Below are 17,176 nucleotides of genomic sequence, written 5' to 3'. Positions count from 1 at the left end.
TAAAAAGCTCTTATTACGTTCCATGTTGTTCAGGGATTTCCCTAATTTCGAATGAGGTATTTCTTGCTCTTATTATGCTCGGTGTTGTTCAGGGATTCTCTAATTCCTCAAACCATGTTAGAGTGAAACTGTGTTCTAGGCTGCCATGTTGTACGAGGGTTTTCCCCAATTCTCGAACCGTGTTATGGAAGTGCCGTGTTATACAGGGGTTACCAGTATGTACCACTTCTTCTTTGTCCAATCTCTATCGATAGACACTTAGGTTGTTTCCATATCTTAGCTATTGTAAATAATGCTGCAATGAACATAGGGATCCATATATCTTTTTAGTATTTTGGATTTCTTCGGATAAATACACAGAAGTGAGATTGTTGGTTCATATAGTAGTTCTATTTTTTATTTTTTTGACAAGGCTCCGAGCATACTGTTTTCCATGGTGGCTCCACCAATTTGCAATCCCACCAACAGTGTAGGAGGCTTCCCTTTTCCCCACATCCTCACCAAGACTTGTTTGTTGATTTCCTGATGAGAGCCATTCTAACAGGTGTGAGGCGATATCTCATTGTGGTTTTAATTTGCACTTTCTCTGACAATGGCTGATACTGAGCATCATTTTGTATGTCCATTGGCGTCTGTATGTCCTCTTTGGAGAAATGTCTATTCAGGTCCTCTGCCCATTTTTTAATCAGATTATTTGTGGTTTTGGTGCTAAATTTTATGAGTTTCTTATATATTTTGGATATTAACCCCTCATCAGATGTATCACTGGAGAATATCTTCTCCCATTCTGTAAGTCGTTTGTTTGTTTTGTTGATGGTTTCCTGTGCTGTGCAAAATCGATTTAGTTTGATGTAGTCCCATTCGTTTATTTTTTCTTTTGTTTCCCTTGCCTGAGGAGACACATCCAAAAAGATAATACTAAGGACAATGCCAGAGAGTTTACTACCTATGTTTTCTTCTAGGAGTTTTATGGTTTCGGGTCTTACATTCAAGTCTTTAATCCATTTTGAGTTTATTCTCATATATAGTGTAAGAAAATGGTCTAGGTTCTTTTCTTTTTTCTTTTTTTGCCTGTATCTGTCAGGTATTTGATGAAGAGACTGTCTTTTTCCCATTGTATATTCTTGCTTCTTTTGTCATACATTAAATGACCATATAGGCATGGGTTTGTTGCTAGGCTCTCTATTCTGTTCTATTGATCTATATGTCTGTTCTTATGCCAGTATTACATTGTTTTGATTACTACAGCCTTATAATTTGATACCAAGTAGGGTGATACCTCCAATTTTGTTCTTCTTTCTCAAGATAGCTTTGGCTATTTGGCATCTTTTGTGATTCCATATAAAGTTTAGGATTATTTGTTCTAGTTGTGTCAAAAATGCCATTGGTATTTTGATAGAGATTACATTGACTCTATAGATTGCTTTGGGTGGTTGCTTTGGGTAGTATGGACATTTTAACAATGTTAATTCTTCCTATCCATGAGCATGGTATATGCTTCCATTTATTTGTATCTTCAATTTCTTTCTTCAATGTCTTATAATTTTCCGAGTATAGGTCTTTTACCCCCTTGGTTAAATTTATTCCTAGGTATTTTTTTTTGATGCAATTGTAAATGGGATTGTTTCCTTAATTTCTCTTTCAGATAGTTTGCTATTGGTGTATAAAAAATGCAACCAATTTCTGAATATTAATTTTGTATCCTGCTACTTTACTGAATTCATTTATCAGTTCTAATAGTTTTTTGGTGGGCTCTCTAGGGCTCTCTATATATAGTATCATGTCATCTGCAAGGAGAATTCAGTTTAAAAAAAAAAGAAAGACAATGAAAGGAGGGGCAGTAAATGTTTACTTCCTTCCCTGAAATTTACAAATATTAATAAAAAGAAACCATTATTATAGGAAACTCCACCTATTATGAAACTAGGGAATGGCTAAAATCCCATACCATAGATAAAAATATATGTCCAGTGACAGAAAATAAGGACAAAATGAAAAGTGGAGCTCCCATAATTTCACTAATCTCAAGCAAACTACAGATTTTTTAACTAAATCAGAGTTCAGAAAAGTTCTATTAACAGGAAGGATATAACATGATACCCAAATAAACCTCTGTCTCAGTCTTAGCTGAGACTCGCAGGTACTATCCACCATCTTCTTCCATAATGCCAAATGACATGCTAGACCACATGGACAAGACCTGCAAAGGAAGTTTTACAAAGCTTAGCTGATCACCCACCTCCAAGTATTTTTTAAAAGGGTAGAGGTGGGAAGGATCTGGAAAAGATGAGATGGAAATGGTGGAGAAGGGATTTCTTTAGAGAGAGTTGTCAATATGACTCTGAAACCAAAGAGGAAGGATTGGTGCTTTACCCTCAGTTTTAGCCTAGCTTCAAGGATATCACTCTGAAAGCTTCATATACGCCTACTGGAGATTAGGGACTCTCTGGACTGGTTACCTGAGAAATCTACAGACTAGCATTTGACTGAAGTGTTCAACGACAGCAGGCAGAACAGAAGACTACAACTGCAAAGTAGCTGCAGTGTCACTGCTAACTGGCCAAGGTGAGTGTTTCCCATTTAAAAAACGTGAGCCATTTCAGAGTTGTCTTGGGCTTATTTTATATCCTGGAATGGAGATATTTCTTCAGAAAGAGGCTGGAAGTGTGCCACTGGATGCCAAGGGACTGACAAATGTTGTAAACAACCAGCCCAACAAGAAGCATTTACCTTTGACAAGAGAAAAGCAGTTTTTCCTGATGGAGGTTGGGGAGTAATAATAATGGGAATCTTACACACTCTCTAGATTGGGTATGGGTTGTTTTTTTTTTAACATTTAATTGAGGTATAACTGACCTAACAATAAACTGCACATATTGCACATATTTAAAGTATACAATTTGATCAGTTTTGACCTACATATATACCCATGAAGCCATCACCACAATCAAGATAATAAACATATATATCAGCCAAAAAATTTCCTCTGCCTTCTGCCTCTCCCTTCCCCAGGTACCTTCTGTCACTATCCATTAATTTAAATTTCCAAGAATTATATATAAATGGATTAATATGTACTCTTTGACCTGGGTTCTTTTACTCAGCATATTTATTTTGAGATTCATCTATGTTGTAGTATCTAGCAATACTTCACTCCTTTTTGGTAGATTTAGTATTAAGATGTACCAGTTTGTTTATCCACTCACTTGTTGATGGACATTTGGGTTGTTTCCACTTTTCAGCTATTAAAAATAAAGCTGCTATAAACATTCATGTACAAGGCTTTTTATGGACATAGGCTTTCTTTTCTCATAGTAAATATCTAGGAGTGGAATGGCTGCCTCATATGGTAAGTTTGGCATGTTTAACTTTTTAAGAAACTACCAAACTGTTTTTCAAAATGGCTTTGCCATTTTACATATCCACTGGCGGGGTATAAGAATTCCAGCCACTCCACATACTTGCCAGTTCTCAGTATAGTCAGTCTATTTCATTTTAGCCATTATACCAGGTTTGTAGTGGCCTATCAGTGTGTTATTAATTTGTTCTCCCACATAAGTTTAAAAAGTTGAGCATCTTTTCACATGCTTATTTGCTATTTATACATTTTCTTTAGCTAGTCCTGAGAGATGAAGGGAGGCTTCTAGGAGACCATGATACTAACAATGAAACAAAGGGTTACTCCCATGAGAATAGGAGTAAGCTAGGGAAAGGGAGTGGAGAAAGCCTTCCAGGCAAAGGCAACAAACAGCGTGTTCAAAGCCTAGAGGTGAGAGAGAGTATGACCTGCTTGGGAAGCTGAAATAAGCCTTTCTGAGGAAACTGAAAAATCCATATATGTATATAAAATCTCCAAATTTTTAAATGTTGGCAACTTTTTAATCAATGTTAATTTTTAACATTATGCAGGTCAACACAATGCATGGCAAGCAAAATATGTCGATGGGCCAAATTAGACCATGTTTGGCAGTTTGTAAGCTCTGATGCAGAGGAACTAAATAATAAATAAGATCATTAATATGGCTCATCCAATAGACATACAGACATATAGCTATCAAGTAAGATTTATATCCTGCAAACAGAGTATATACCTCCTATCTAAACGTTCACGGACCACTTTAAAAAACTGATTTATTAATCCTCAAATTCATTAAGTTTCATAAAGCAGAAATAGAACCAATCACACTAACCACAATGTAATGAAATTAAAAATAAATAAACCAAAAAAAATCACAATCACTTAAGAATTTTTAAATTTTTCTCCTAAACAGTGTTGAGAAAATCAAAACTACAATAACAATATATGATAACTTTCACATCAAAATCCGTGAAGCCACAGGCCCAAAATGGCATCACTCATGCTAAAAGCCCGTGATTTTGTAGAGGTTCAGAACAGGCCTCCCCGAGATGTACCACTTTGGCATATGAGTTATTTTGTGCTGAAGGCAATCAAGACTCTGCGGACTCACAAGAAACTTTTATACCTCTTCCTTAAAGAACATCAATTAGGAGCCTTGCCCATAATAAGAGTTATCACCAGAAATAACTTTTATGACTTATCTATAGGGCAGGGCAAACATCCAATTACTGACCATCTGCTCTTCTTATCATGTTGCAATGACCCTCTGAAGCCCCAAGGAGTGAGGCATCTTACCTCATCCCTGGCTCAGAATGTCATATATACTTCATTTTCCCTTTCTGTCTCTGAACCTCTATGTATGTGAGGTCTCTGACTTGGGCATGCATGTGGGGTTCCCTTACATATATACATAATTAAAGTTGGTTATTTTCTCTTGTTAATCTATCTCATGTTTATCTGATTATAGACCAGCCAAAAGAACCTTGAATAGAGCCAAGTGTCTTCCTCCCCCACAACTTAATCCCTGATCTAACTGCACAGGTAATAGGTCACATGGACCCATTCTATTCCCCGCACTTCACTTCCCATAGAAAGAAAAGGCATTTGGCAGGATAAAAACCCTTGCCATTCTCTTCCCCGCAAAAGATACCCTGATCTGAAAAATGATCCATCCTTTTCTGTTAATAGCTCCCTTGCCTCACCCTTCTGCCTATAAAGCCCTCCACTTGTTACAACCCCTAGGGTGCCCTTCTGTTGCTAGATGAAATGTTGTAACTTTCATGATTTATTTAATAAAGCCAAGTTGATCTCCATATTCACTTGGTTTAATTTTGTTTTTTAACAACTCTAACAAAAGCTAAACTCAAAGAAAAACTTCTACTCTTAGTACTGAATATTAAACAAAATAATGTAAAAGAACTCAAACCGCTAGATTTACTTTGCTTTTCTCAGAAAAGTAGACAGAATTATGAAGACTACGTCAGATACAATAAAAAAAGAATAAACTCAGAACTAACTTGGGGGGTAGATAAAAAATATTATAGGACACCATGTGAACAAAATAAAGAGCAGAAAGCATCAATTTAAAAATTATGAATGAAGATGAGATATCCACAATATTTTGCATGATCCTTTGTTATGCAAATTTGAAAGCCTGAGTAAAATACATACTATATTAGTCTCCCAGCGTTCCCATAACAAATTACCACAAACTGGGTGACCTAAAACAAACTTATTTTTTCACAGTTCTAGAGTCTGAAATCAAGGTTTTGAAACCTGTAGGGCAGGATCCTTCCTTGCCTCTTTCTAGCTTCTGGTGGTGGCCATCCATTCCAGGCTTACAGCTGCAACACTCCAATGTCTGCCTCTGTCATCACATGGCGGTCTTCTCCCTGTGTGTTGCCCTCATTGCCTTCTGTCTTCTTATAAGGACACCAGTTACAATGGATTAAGGGCCCACCCTACTCCAGTATGACCTCATCATAACTTAATGGCACCTGCTGTGACCCTATTTCCAAATAGAGTTACATTCTGAGATACTGGGGTTAGGACTTCAACATATCTATTGGGGAAACACAATTCAACCCATAACAGATACTTTTTGGTGAGATGAATTACCAAAGAGTGGCAGTCAGAAAGGTTCTATGTAGGTGAGTTATATAAAGACTTCAAGAACAAATAATTTCAAGATCAAATTATACCAGAGCATGAAGAAAGAACTGGGAAATTGTTTTTGTCTTTTTTTTTTTTCATTTAAAAAGTCAATATAACACTATTATCAAAAAACCTAAGACCAAACAACAGCCCATTATAACTTACAAATATTAATACAAAATCATAAAGTATTAACAAACAAGATCTAGATATGTTTTCAAAATTTATGACCAAATCATGATTACTTATAGGACTGTAATAATTTTTAAATATTAGTAAATCCATTAATTGAATTTACTATGATAATGGGTCAAAGAAGAAAAGCAACGTGATTATCTCTGCTATAGACTAAATGTTTGTATCTCCCCAAAATTCATATGTTGGAACCCTACTCTCCGATGTGACTGTATTTGGAAGTAGGGCCTTTGGGAGATAATTAGGGTTAGATTAGATCATGAGGGTGGAGCCCCATTATGGGATTAGTGCCCTCATAAGGAGATAAAGGGACCAGAGCTGCTCGCTCTGTAAACCAGGAAGAAGGCCTTCATTAAGAACCCCACCCTGCTGACACGCTGAGCTTGGACTTCCAGCCTCCAGGACTGTGAGAAATAAATGTGTTGTTTAAGCCACCAGTCTGTGGTATTCTGATATAGCAGTCCCAACTGACTAAGTCTCAGATAATAAGAAAGCAAACGACAAAATTAAATATCTGTTCCTGATTTAAAACCCTATTTAAAAATAGTTACTTCTTTATGATACACACACATACACACACACACACACACACACAGAGAGAAAAGAAAAGAAAAGAAAAAAGCACTAATATTTGGTTGGACTAGTCTTCACTCATTTTTCTTTTATTGGAGAAAAATTAGTATCTTCTAAAATTTTAAGTGTACAACCTCTCTGACAAAAATTATGATGATCCTTTTAGGTATTATGCTACTGATACAACAGGGCAAATACACCAGGAGTAGAGAGGGAAGGTCACAGAACAAATAAATTAGAAAAGAAAAACTCATCAGGGTACTGGTTAATGAAATTACCGTTCAATAATTAATACACAGCCTTTTAAAGAGCATGCAGCCATCTCAAGAGTAAGGTAGATCTGTTTGGACTGACAAAAAAATATGAATATTATATTCAGTGAAAAAAAGCCAAGTGCAGCAGACTTAATATGATCTAATCTTATTCATGCAAAAATATGCATGTTAGCATAAACACAGCAAATCGTCTGAAAGCATACACATAAGTTGTTAGCACTTAGATTTTACTTTAAATCTTTATATTGGAAATTGCTTTTAAAACTTGTATAAGAAAAAAATTAAGTTTCATAATTTTTTTTTTTTAAAAGACAGAAGAGAAGGGCATTGCAGACCTATGGCAATGTTTAGGTGACATGAAAAAAGAAAAAGAGAGTAGAAGACACAGGAGGGAGTATATTAGAAGGACTTAGCAAAGTTTACCTCAAGGGCAATTTAAAGACTATGAATTTTTGTGTATAAAAGTAAAAATGGGGTGGCCGGTTAGCTCAGTTGGTTAGAGGGTGGTGCTGGTAACACCAAGGTTGCTGGTTCAATCCCCGCATGGGCCACTGTGAGCTGCACCCTCCTTAAAAAAAGAAAAAAAGTAAAAATGATGAAATGAGTATCTGAGGAAGAATATTAATACAATACAATAATAACAGGTAGCACTGGGTTGGGCAGGGAACAGGTTTCTAGCAAAGTGCTACAATGAAACTGTCTACAGGGGGCGGTTACTGAGATCAGTCTGAGGTGTGACACAATCATTTTGTTACTAATAGGTGGGATACAAATATTAGCACATCATTCACCTGCTAAAAAATCACTAATGGCTATCCACCACAATTTTGAATGATTTACTTGTTCCAGAGAGACAGAATAAGAAAGGGAGTTAGAGCTAGCCAGTCAGAAACTGTATTACCTTGTAATCATTAAGTTAAAAAGATAGATGAGTAAACATCTTATCTGTTTATATATAATAGAGAAGAATTCTGACATTCTTAGAGCAGTAGTCCTTGAATAAAAGTTCACAACCAAATCACCTAAAAAGCCTTTCCAAAGTATCTATGCCTGTGAGTCCTATTCTCCCCTAAAAGTTCTGGGTCAGTAGGTCAGAGCAGAGTCCAACAAAGGTATTTTGGAAAAAGTTCACCAAGTGATTCTGATGTGCACCTCTGGTTAAAAATAAAAAATAATAATAATAAAAAAAATCACTTATGTGACTTCATGGATGGCGTCTCAAAAACTCAATTAAATATGAAAATAAAAAGAAAACTAAATATTCTTCATATAGAGGGCAAAAAGCCTTGACATTATATCATCGATTAACTTCTTAGACTCAATCTCTACCTTCATAACACTGTCATAATTTTATTCCAATGACTGCTACCAGCACCTGTGGCCAGAATACAGCTGCTGGACTCAAATCAAAAGAGATGCCATTGTTTAGAACTCTGGGAATCATAGTAAAGCAGTACTAGTAATGCATTAGTGCTGGAGTCATAGGAAAGATTACACACAACTTACACAAAAGCTGATTGATAAGCAAAAAATTCCCCATAATAGTGTTCTACAATTATAAGTGGCAGTTTGAATTAAACAGTTTTGTAATTTGTACAGATTTTTTCTGTTGTCATAGCTAGCTTTCTGCCATACTTAAAAGATTGCAGTTTTTAAATAAACACTGTAAAAGCAAGAGTATTTCTTAAAACCTTAAATGCTAGAGTTTTTCCAAGAGATTCAGAAACATATAATATTTTTGCTACGAATTCTTTTTCTAATCAAATGTTTAGGCGTAAGTTACTTTGAGATATATATCTTCACACTACATATAAAACAACTCCTCTAGAAAGTAACAGAAGTTTTGAATGCCAGAAAACTTTCACAAGTGCCGTTCTACTGCATGTCTTTTTAACCTCTTATGAAATGAATCAAACACATAAAAATAGAAGTGTACAATGCACTCCCATACACTCATCACCTAGTTTCAACAATTTTCAAAACTTTGCCATGCTTGTTTCATATAGTCCTACCCTTTTCGCTGATGTACTTTAAAGCAAACCCAGATGTTGTATTATTTTATTGATCTTTAATAGATAAAGAATTTAACAGAACCTCTTTATCATTATCATACACAACAATAATTCCTTAATAATCTCATACCTATTTCATGTTTGACTTTCCCAGAGTGTCTCAAAAATGTACTTTTCACATTTTTGTTCAATATATCATTTTGTACCCAATTGTTATATGCTACAATATTTTGCTTCAAAAGTTAATGCTGGGGCGGCCGGATGGCTGTTGGTTAGAGTGCGAGCTCTGAAAAGCAGTGTTGCCAGCTGGATTCCCCCATGGGCCAGTGAGCTGCTCCCTCCACAACTAGACTGAAGGACAACTTGGAGCTAATGAGCCCTGGAGAAACACACTTGTTCCCCAATATTCCCCAATAAAAAAAATTTTTTTTTAAAGTTAATGCTATATATACTATCCAAATTAGAACATGTCACATGTCTTTAAAAGCTTCTCACTATTTCTATGATGAACCACCAAAATCTGTAACATGACATACAAAAAATCGTACCCAATGCAAAGCCTCACATGTGACCAAGACCTCTCCTAATAACCCAGTCCCTTCTCAATGGTTAGGTCGCCCCAGTGAAAGTTGAAGGACTCAAAGAATCAAGAACATATAATCAGCTAAAGGTAATGAAAAAGCAACCCACCTCATGAACCTTGATTGGATGCTGAATCAAAGAAAAACAACTACTTGTAAAAAACACTGTGAGATAATAGAAAAAATATATATTGGTTTCTGCCTCTGGTTCCTGGCACAGAGCTCCTAAGATCCTTGGAATCTCCTGAGTAATAAGAGCACTAGGAGCACCTCTTGTTCTAATGAGGCGACTCTGGGTGCCTCCTGGAAGGGGGCTGGTCCCCACAAAGACCAAGCCATGATTGGAACCTTGGAATTTCAGCCCCTCCTCCCCTTCTCCAGAGAGGGGAAAGGGGCTGGAAATGGGGTTAATAATTGATCACGGCTACGTGAGGATGTTCCATCAAATCCCAATTGTACAGGGTTCGGAGAGCGTCCAGGTGGGTGAACACATCCACCCCTGGAGGGTGAGGCACCTCAACTCCATGGGGACGGAAGCTCCTGTGCTCCAGGAGCTCCCAGACCCCGCCCTATGTATCTTTTCATCTGGCTATTCATCTATATCCTTTTTCATATCCTTTAATAAACTGGTAAACATGTTTCCCTGAGTTTCTACGAGCCCCACTAGCAAATTCCTCGGACCTGAGGAGGGGCTCAGGGGAAACTCTGAGCCATGGCTCTCGAGTCAAAAGCACAGTGGGATATGGTGAACTGGCGACTGGCATCTGAAGTGGGGGTGGGGAAGGGGAAGTCTTGTGGGACTAAGCCCTTAACCTGTGAAAGCTGAAGCTATCCAAGTGGAGTGTGTCACAACTGAGTTAAACTGTAGCTAGTACAGGAGACTTGCTTCTTGTTGAGAGAAAAAAAAAACCCATACGTTCAATGACCAGAAGTGTCAGAAATGAAGTGTTCTATGGAATTTCCTTTGGCTTCCTTAGAGTAAAAGAGACATTCAGGGAAGAGAGACATAGTAGGGAAGAGCTGGGATTTTCCCTACACAGCAGGAGGACAACTGAATTTTTCCTTTATAGACATTATTGGCACATTTAGGAAAATTACTGTATTATAAATATGGTTATGAAAGAGAATGCCCTTATTTTTAGCAAATACATAGTGAACTATCAAATGATTCAGAAAAAAATGTACCTGCTGTGTGTATCTACCGCACTTCCCTGAAAATAAGACCTAGCCAGACCATCAGCTCTAATGCGTCTCTTGGAGCAAAAATTGATATAAGACCCGGTTTTATTTTACTGTAAGATAAAATATAATGATCTTTCCATACATTTTAATATATAACCCTTTTGACATATGCAGTGTCATACATTCTAAATTATACTCTTTATCCCACTTTTTTTTCACACAATACATCGTGGACATTATTCCTACAAATTAAGATCCCTACAGTCATGCGCCACTTAACAATGAGGATACATTCTGAAAAACGCATTGTTAGGTGACTTCATGAGAACATCACCGGCGCACTCACACAAACCTATCGCTCTTGCTGTACAGCCCACTACATACCTGGGCTGTAGAGTACAGCTTATTGCTCTTAGGCTACAAGCCTGCACAGCACGTTACTGCACAAAACAACACGAGGTTAAATCAAGCACAAGAGAAAATGCTGCAATCAAGAGATGCATTAAACATGAGATGTATGAGGCTGCTGTTGGAGTAACACAACATGTGGCTTTACAGCAAACTTTGTTTTTAGAAGTAGAAAAAGTACCGTCCAATACAACTGTAAGAAGTATAGCATAATCAGTACATAAACCAGAAACATAGTCATTTGCTATCATTATCAGGTATTATGTACTGTATAAACTGTATGTGCTATACTTTTAACACAACTGGCAGTGGAGCCAGTTTGTTTGCACCAGCATCACAAACAGGTGAGTAATGCCACTATGACATTAGAACAGCTATGGCATCACTAGGTCATAGGTCCATTATAATCTTATGGGCCCACCATCGTAATGAGGTCCATCACTGACCAAAACGTCAGTTATGCGGCACGTGACTATGGCCTCGTTCTTTTAGGAAAGCCCATGGTTTGTAGCAAGGGTTAGCAAACCTTCCATAAACAGCCACATAGTCAATATTGAGCTTTTGAGGGCCATACATCTCTGTTCCAACTACTTAATTCTGCTCTTATAGCAAAAAAGCAGCCATAGATAATATGTAAATAAATAAGCAAGGCTGGGGTCCAATAAAACTTTATTTATAAACAATAAAATTTAAACTTTGTATTATTTTCATGCATCATGAAATTATCTTTAGGTTTTTTCTCAGCCTTTGAAAATGTAAAAACTTAGTTGACATAGAACTGACAATGTAATTTGCAGGGACCAGTGCAAAACAAACAAACAAACAAAAATAGGGCCTCTTGTTTAAAAATTAAGAATTTCAAAATAGCGACAGCAGAGCATTAAACCAAGCATGGGGCTTTTCTAAGAGTGGCCTACCCTGACTGCACAAGTGACATAAAGTGCTCAGAATGGCCCCAATATATACTAAACACTTTCTAAGTATCAGCTATCACTGTATTTTAGTTGCTAAACAATATTATACTTAGCCAACATTCTACTTGCACAATTTTTCCTATATATAAACAACCTGATAAATATCTTTGCTAATATAACTTTGCATACTTTTCCTATTATTCCTTTGGAGAAATTCCTAGATGTAAAAATGCTAAAACAAAGTAGATGTACTTTAAATTCTGAGATAGTTTACTACTCTTTCTTTTGAAAAAGCGCTGCCAAACCACACTCTTTCCAGCAGTATCGAAGACAGTTTCCCTAAACCTTTCCCAGCAACGGGAACTCTTAAAATTGTCACTTTGACAGACAAAAGTAGCTCACTTTAGCTTTAAATATTCAATCTTATTGCATCTTAGTAATTTTCTTCATCATGATTTCCAAGGCACTTTTGGACACAATGTACAGCAGACTGTATTTTCCAAAGACGGCCACACATGGTCATCTGCAACATGACCTTGCCATTCCATCAAGGAGCAGTCTATTTCTCTACTCCTTTGAATCTGGGTGGCCCCGCGACTGCTCTAACAGAATACAGTGGAAACGATGCCGTGCCTTTCCAAGCTTAGCCCTTAATTGACCTGGTAGTTTCAATTTCCTGTCCTTAAAAGTGAGCAGTCCTGTAGGTGTAACTACCCTAATACTAATGTGCTGTGAAAAGCCCGGGATGTATGGCAAAGCCCAGAAGGAAGAGACGCCATGTGAAGAAAGGACAGAAAGACCAAGCCACCAGGGCATCAGACACGTGAATGAACAAGCCATGAAGTAGATCTTTCAGGGTCAGTCACCCAATGTCATAACATGGATCAGAGATGAACCATCCAGCCAAGGCCTTTACAAACTCCTGAGCCACCAGTCATGAGCAAAATAAAATGGTCACTAAATTTTAGGTTGGTTGGTTAAAGAGCAATAGATAACCAGAACATGACTTAAAAGTAAACACAGATAAAAATTTTAACATCATGTATCTCCAAATCAATGTGCACTTAAAAGATTACCTTAAAAAAACACACCTATTCCAATGATTTTAGAATTGCTAAAAGCATCTTAAGAACAATTATTTTATAACCACTTAAGAAACTTTAGTTACATTTTTTTCAAATATCTCATTCTGAGTTAGGTGGTCCAGGAAAAAGTTTCAAAAAAAACTGTCTCAGATTTTCTAAGCAGACAGTCAATTAAAAAATTACGAGTTTATTAAGGTGGCAGGATAGGAGACCTTTTTTAATTTTTCTACACAACTATAATAAGCATTAATTCCCTGAATAATTCAGTTTGTGAAATTAAATATGCGTATAGTATTTCCTTAGAAACCTCATATATATTCTTGTAGCCTAGAAACAGACTAGTAAGAGTCACTCAAGAATTTTAACTATGCAAGAGGACATAAAGATTTTGGTTTGACTTAGGTACAGTAAGTCCTCATTTAATGTCGTCAGTAGGTTCTTGGAAACTGCAAGTTTAAGGGAAATGTATAACAACATCAGTTTTACTGTAGGCTAATTAATATAAACGAGTTAAGTTCCTACAGCATATTTTTGGCCACAAAACTTCTAAAGACCCAAAACACTTCTGATATTAAACAATAAAATAAATGTGAGCTATACACACATTTAAGAAAGATGAATAAAAACAACTAAGATCGTTATTTTCCCACCGGCTTATTCCAGTTCAGGGTCCCGGGTGGCCAGAGCCTGTCCCAGCAGCTCAGGACACGAGGCAGGAACCAACCTACACAGGACACCGTTCTGTCAGGGTGCACTCACACCCACAGCCACTCAGAAAGCGACAACTGAGACATGCAAACTCCCCTCACCCACACATCTTTGCACAGTGAAAGGAAATCACAGGACGAAGAGAAGACCCACGCAGATGTGGGGAGAACATGCAAAGTCCACACTGACAGTGGCACCAGCAGGAAACCGAGTTTTTCTCACTAACGTTAATAACGAAACCATGAACGAACAGATATTATTGACCTGCTACTGTGAAAGAAAATATAAACAAGCCCCAGCAGCTGTCATGTATTACTGTTTTGCAATTCAATAGTACAATTAACAGAAAAAAAGTCCTAAAATAAAAATTATAGTATGTTATGTGAAAATGGAGAATGACTATTTTATTAAAGTAATTTTTGGCAATAAAAGTCTATAACTGAACCATTATATGCAAGGAATTACTAAGAGTGAAAGGATACGAAGAACTGGTGGTCTCTGTACCAGAGTTTATAATCTAAAAGGAAGAACGGGACGGCATCACATCAGTTTGTAAGGTAAAATTACAAAAGACTACACAGAAGTGCCAATTCTACTTACCAGCTCTACCTGGGTGTCTACTCCACTTGGGTATTTCAAATTTAACGAGTACAAAAATAGAACAATTAATTTGTAACAAAAACTGTTCTTCCCTTGCCTTCTCCTTATTAGTAAACAATACCTCCATATAACCAGTTGCTAAAGCCAAAAATGTCATTTTTTTATTCTTCCCTATGAAAAAATTCAATAACAATTCCTATTGATTCTACCACAAATATTATCTCACTGTCTCCCCTGTCATCTCTGGCCTGGCCTGGCCTGGTAAGTAGTTTCCTGCAATGGCTTCCTTAACTAGTCTTTCTATATTCACTCTCACCCCTCTATAGCCCATTTTCTAACAGTAATCCAAACAGTAATCCACTGCTAAAAGCTTTCTAATGGCTTCCTATGATACTAAGCATAAAATCCAAACTTCTTAGGATGGATGATTTAGAAGCCCTAAAATGACCTGGTCCCTCCCTGCCCATCTCCTACCATCCAGTCTTTCTCTCGCTCACTCTGCTCCAGCCCACACTGGCCTTCTTTTTGTCCCTTGAAGATCAAGCTCCTTGCCTCCTCTGATCTACAAGCCTCTCCTTCCCCCTGGATCCCCACCTATGGCACCAGTGATCAAACTCTGCATTGTCCACAGGAAGACAAACTTCATGGGACTCCTGATGGAAATGACATATTACATCACCTATGAGCATTCTTGCCAAAACTGTTTAAACTGAATCTACCCAGAAGAAACGATCAAATTCAGAAAGCGAGATATTCTACAAGATCATTTTTCTATACTCATCAAAAAAATAAGTAACATGAGATGGTTAGTTATCATATTATCTATAATCCAGAAAAGTAGGGGGACAAGACATCCAAAACAGGAATAAGCAATAAGAGTTACGCCGTAACATCTTCATAGAACATATAATACAATGATACCTTAAAATCAGAAAGCCTTCCTAGCAGTATTGAAAATGTGTACATATTATTAAATAAAAAATAGTAAAGCTAATATAAATTTGCACTTTGATTATAAGAAGGTAATGTGTAAACTAATGAACATAGACTAGATCTCTGGCAATACTGCAATCCCACTGAGTTGAGACTTTTGGAGATGTTGGAACGGGGTGAATATATTTTGCATGTGAGACACAGGTGAAATCTTTGGCAGCCAGAGGGTGGAATGTAGTAGACAGAATAATGGCCACCCAAGAATGTCAACATCCGAGACCCCAGAACTTGTGAGTATGTTAGGTAAATGAGGGCAGCAAATAGAGTTAAGATTGATAACCATCTGATCTTAAGATAGGGAGATTATCCTGGAATTGTCTGAGTAGGCCCAATGTTACAAGGGTCCTTACACGGGAAAGAGAGAGAAAGAACAGCGAGTGGCACAGTCAATGCTGGCTTTGAAAGACAGAAAGGGACCAGGAGTCAAGGGACACGGGCAGCCTCTTGAAACTGGAGACGTCAGAAAATACAGACTGTCCCCGGACCTTCTGAACAGGAACGCAGTGCAGTGCTCACAACACCTTGATTGGAGCTGAGTGAAACCTGTGTTGAAATTCTGACCTCCAGGACTATAATGACTTTGTACTGTTTTAGACTACTAAATTTGGGATAATTTGTTATAGCAGCAATAGGAAACTAATAAAATTTACTCCGTGATTAGATTTAAGATGATTAGCTGCTACTCTTATCTACCTAACAAAGGTAACATAGAATCTACAATTTTTCATATACAATGTACAGCATTAAATCAAAAACTGGCCCCACCAAAAGAAAGAACTTAAAAAATATAGAAAAAGTTTCATTAGATAGGGATTAAAAGTGGTAATACTCATGAAAATAGAGAAAAACATGAGAGAAACAGATGAAAAGTTGGCAATTTCCACCAAAGAACAAGAATCTATAAAAAAGAAAATCAAATGAAATTTCCCAAAGAGAAAAATACAGCTGAACTCCACAGATAGGTTTAACAGCAGTTTATACACAACAGATGAGCTTGATAAACAGGAACATAGGTCAACAAAAAATATTCTAATTCTCTATGAAGCATAACATTTCAGAAAGAACGGAAGAGAAATGTAGGACACAGCAAAAAAATTTTTAACATATGTAGTACTGAGTCCCAGAAGGAGAGAAGGAAATGAAGCAGAGACAATATTTCGAGATAATAACCAGGAATTTTACTCATACAAGCTGATGAAAGATACTATACAACTCCATACTATTGAAGAAACCACAAACCCAAAGCAGGATGAATGCAACAGACACCACACCTAAACATATAGTAAAACTGCTGAAAACCAGAGGCAAAGGGAAAAAAATCTTAAAAGCAGCTAAGAGAAAAAAGATACATTGTCCTCCAAAGAGCAACAATTACAACTTATAAACTTATAACAAATGATAAAGACATAAAAACATAAACAAAAGACAATGAAATGCATTGTACTTAAAAAAAAAAAAAGCCAACCAACTATTCTGCTTTGGAAAACAGCCGCAAACATCAAAGAAAAAACAAAGACATTTTCAGATATTATAAAACTGAGGTGACTCTTAACCAGCAGATAGGCCCTCAAAGAAAAAACAAACTAGGTCTTCAATTAAATGATAAATGTGCTAGGAAGTATCTTGTTTTATCCATA

At 36.9% G+C, this 17,176-nt stretch overlaps 1 protein-coding gene and 1 non-coding gene across 8 annotated transcripts in view; one reads left to right on the top strand and one right to left on the bottom strand.

The window, feature by feature from the left end:
* ACAP2 (ArfGAP with coiled-coil, ankyrin repeat and PH domains 2) overlaps positions 1 to 17,176 on the bottom strand; it is a 127,081-nt gene that overhangs the window by 93,874 nt on the left and 16,031 nt on the right. The gene's annotated exons all lie outside the window — the stretch shown is intronic.
* Positions 7,534 to 7,607, top strand: TRNAT-GGU (transfer RNA threonine (anticodon GGU)). Its single transcript has one exon. It is a non-coding gene; the product is annotated as a tRNA-Thr (tRNA).

The sequence above is a fragment of the Rhinolophus ferrumequinum genome, chromosome 2, assembly GCF_004115265.2.
Source record: "Rhinolophus ferrumequinum isolate MPI-CBG mRhiFer1 chromosome 2, mRhiFer1_v1.p, whole genome shotgun sequence".
NCBI classification, from domain to species: Eukaryota; Metazoa; Chordata; class Mammalia; order Chiroptera; family Rhinolophidae; genus Rhinolophus; species Rhinolophus ferrumequinum.
The sequence above is the reverse complement of the archived record's forward strand: the minus strand, read 5'-3'. Positions and strand labels throughout refer to the sequence as shown.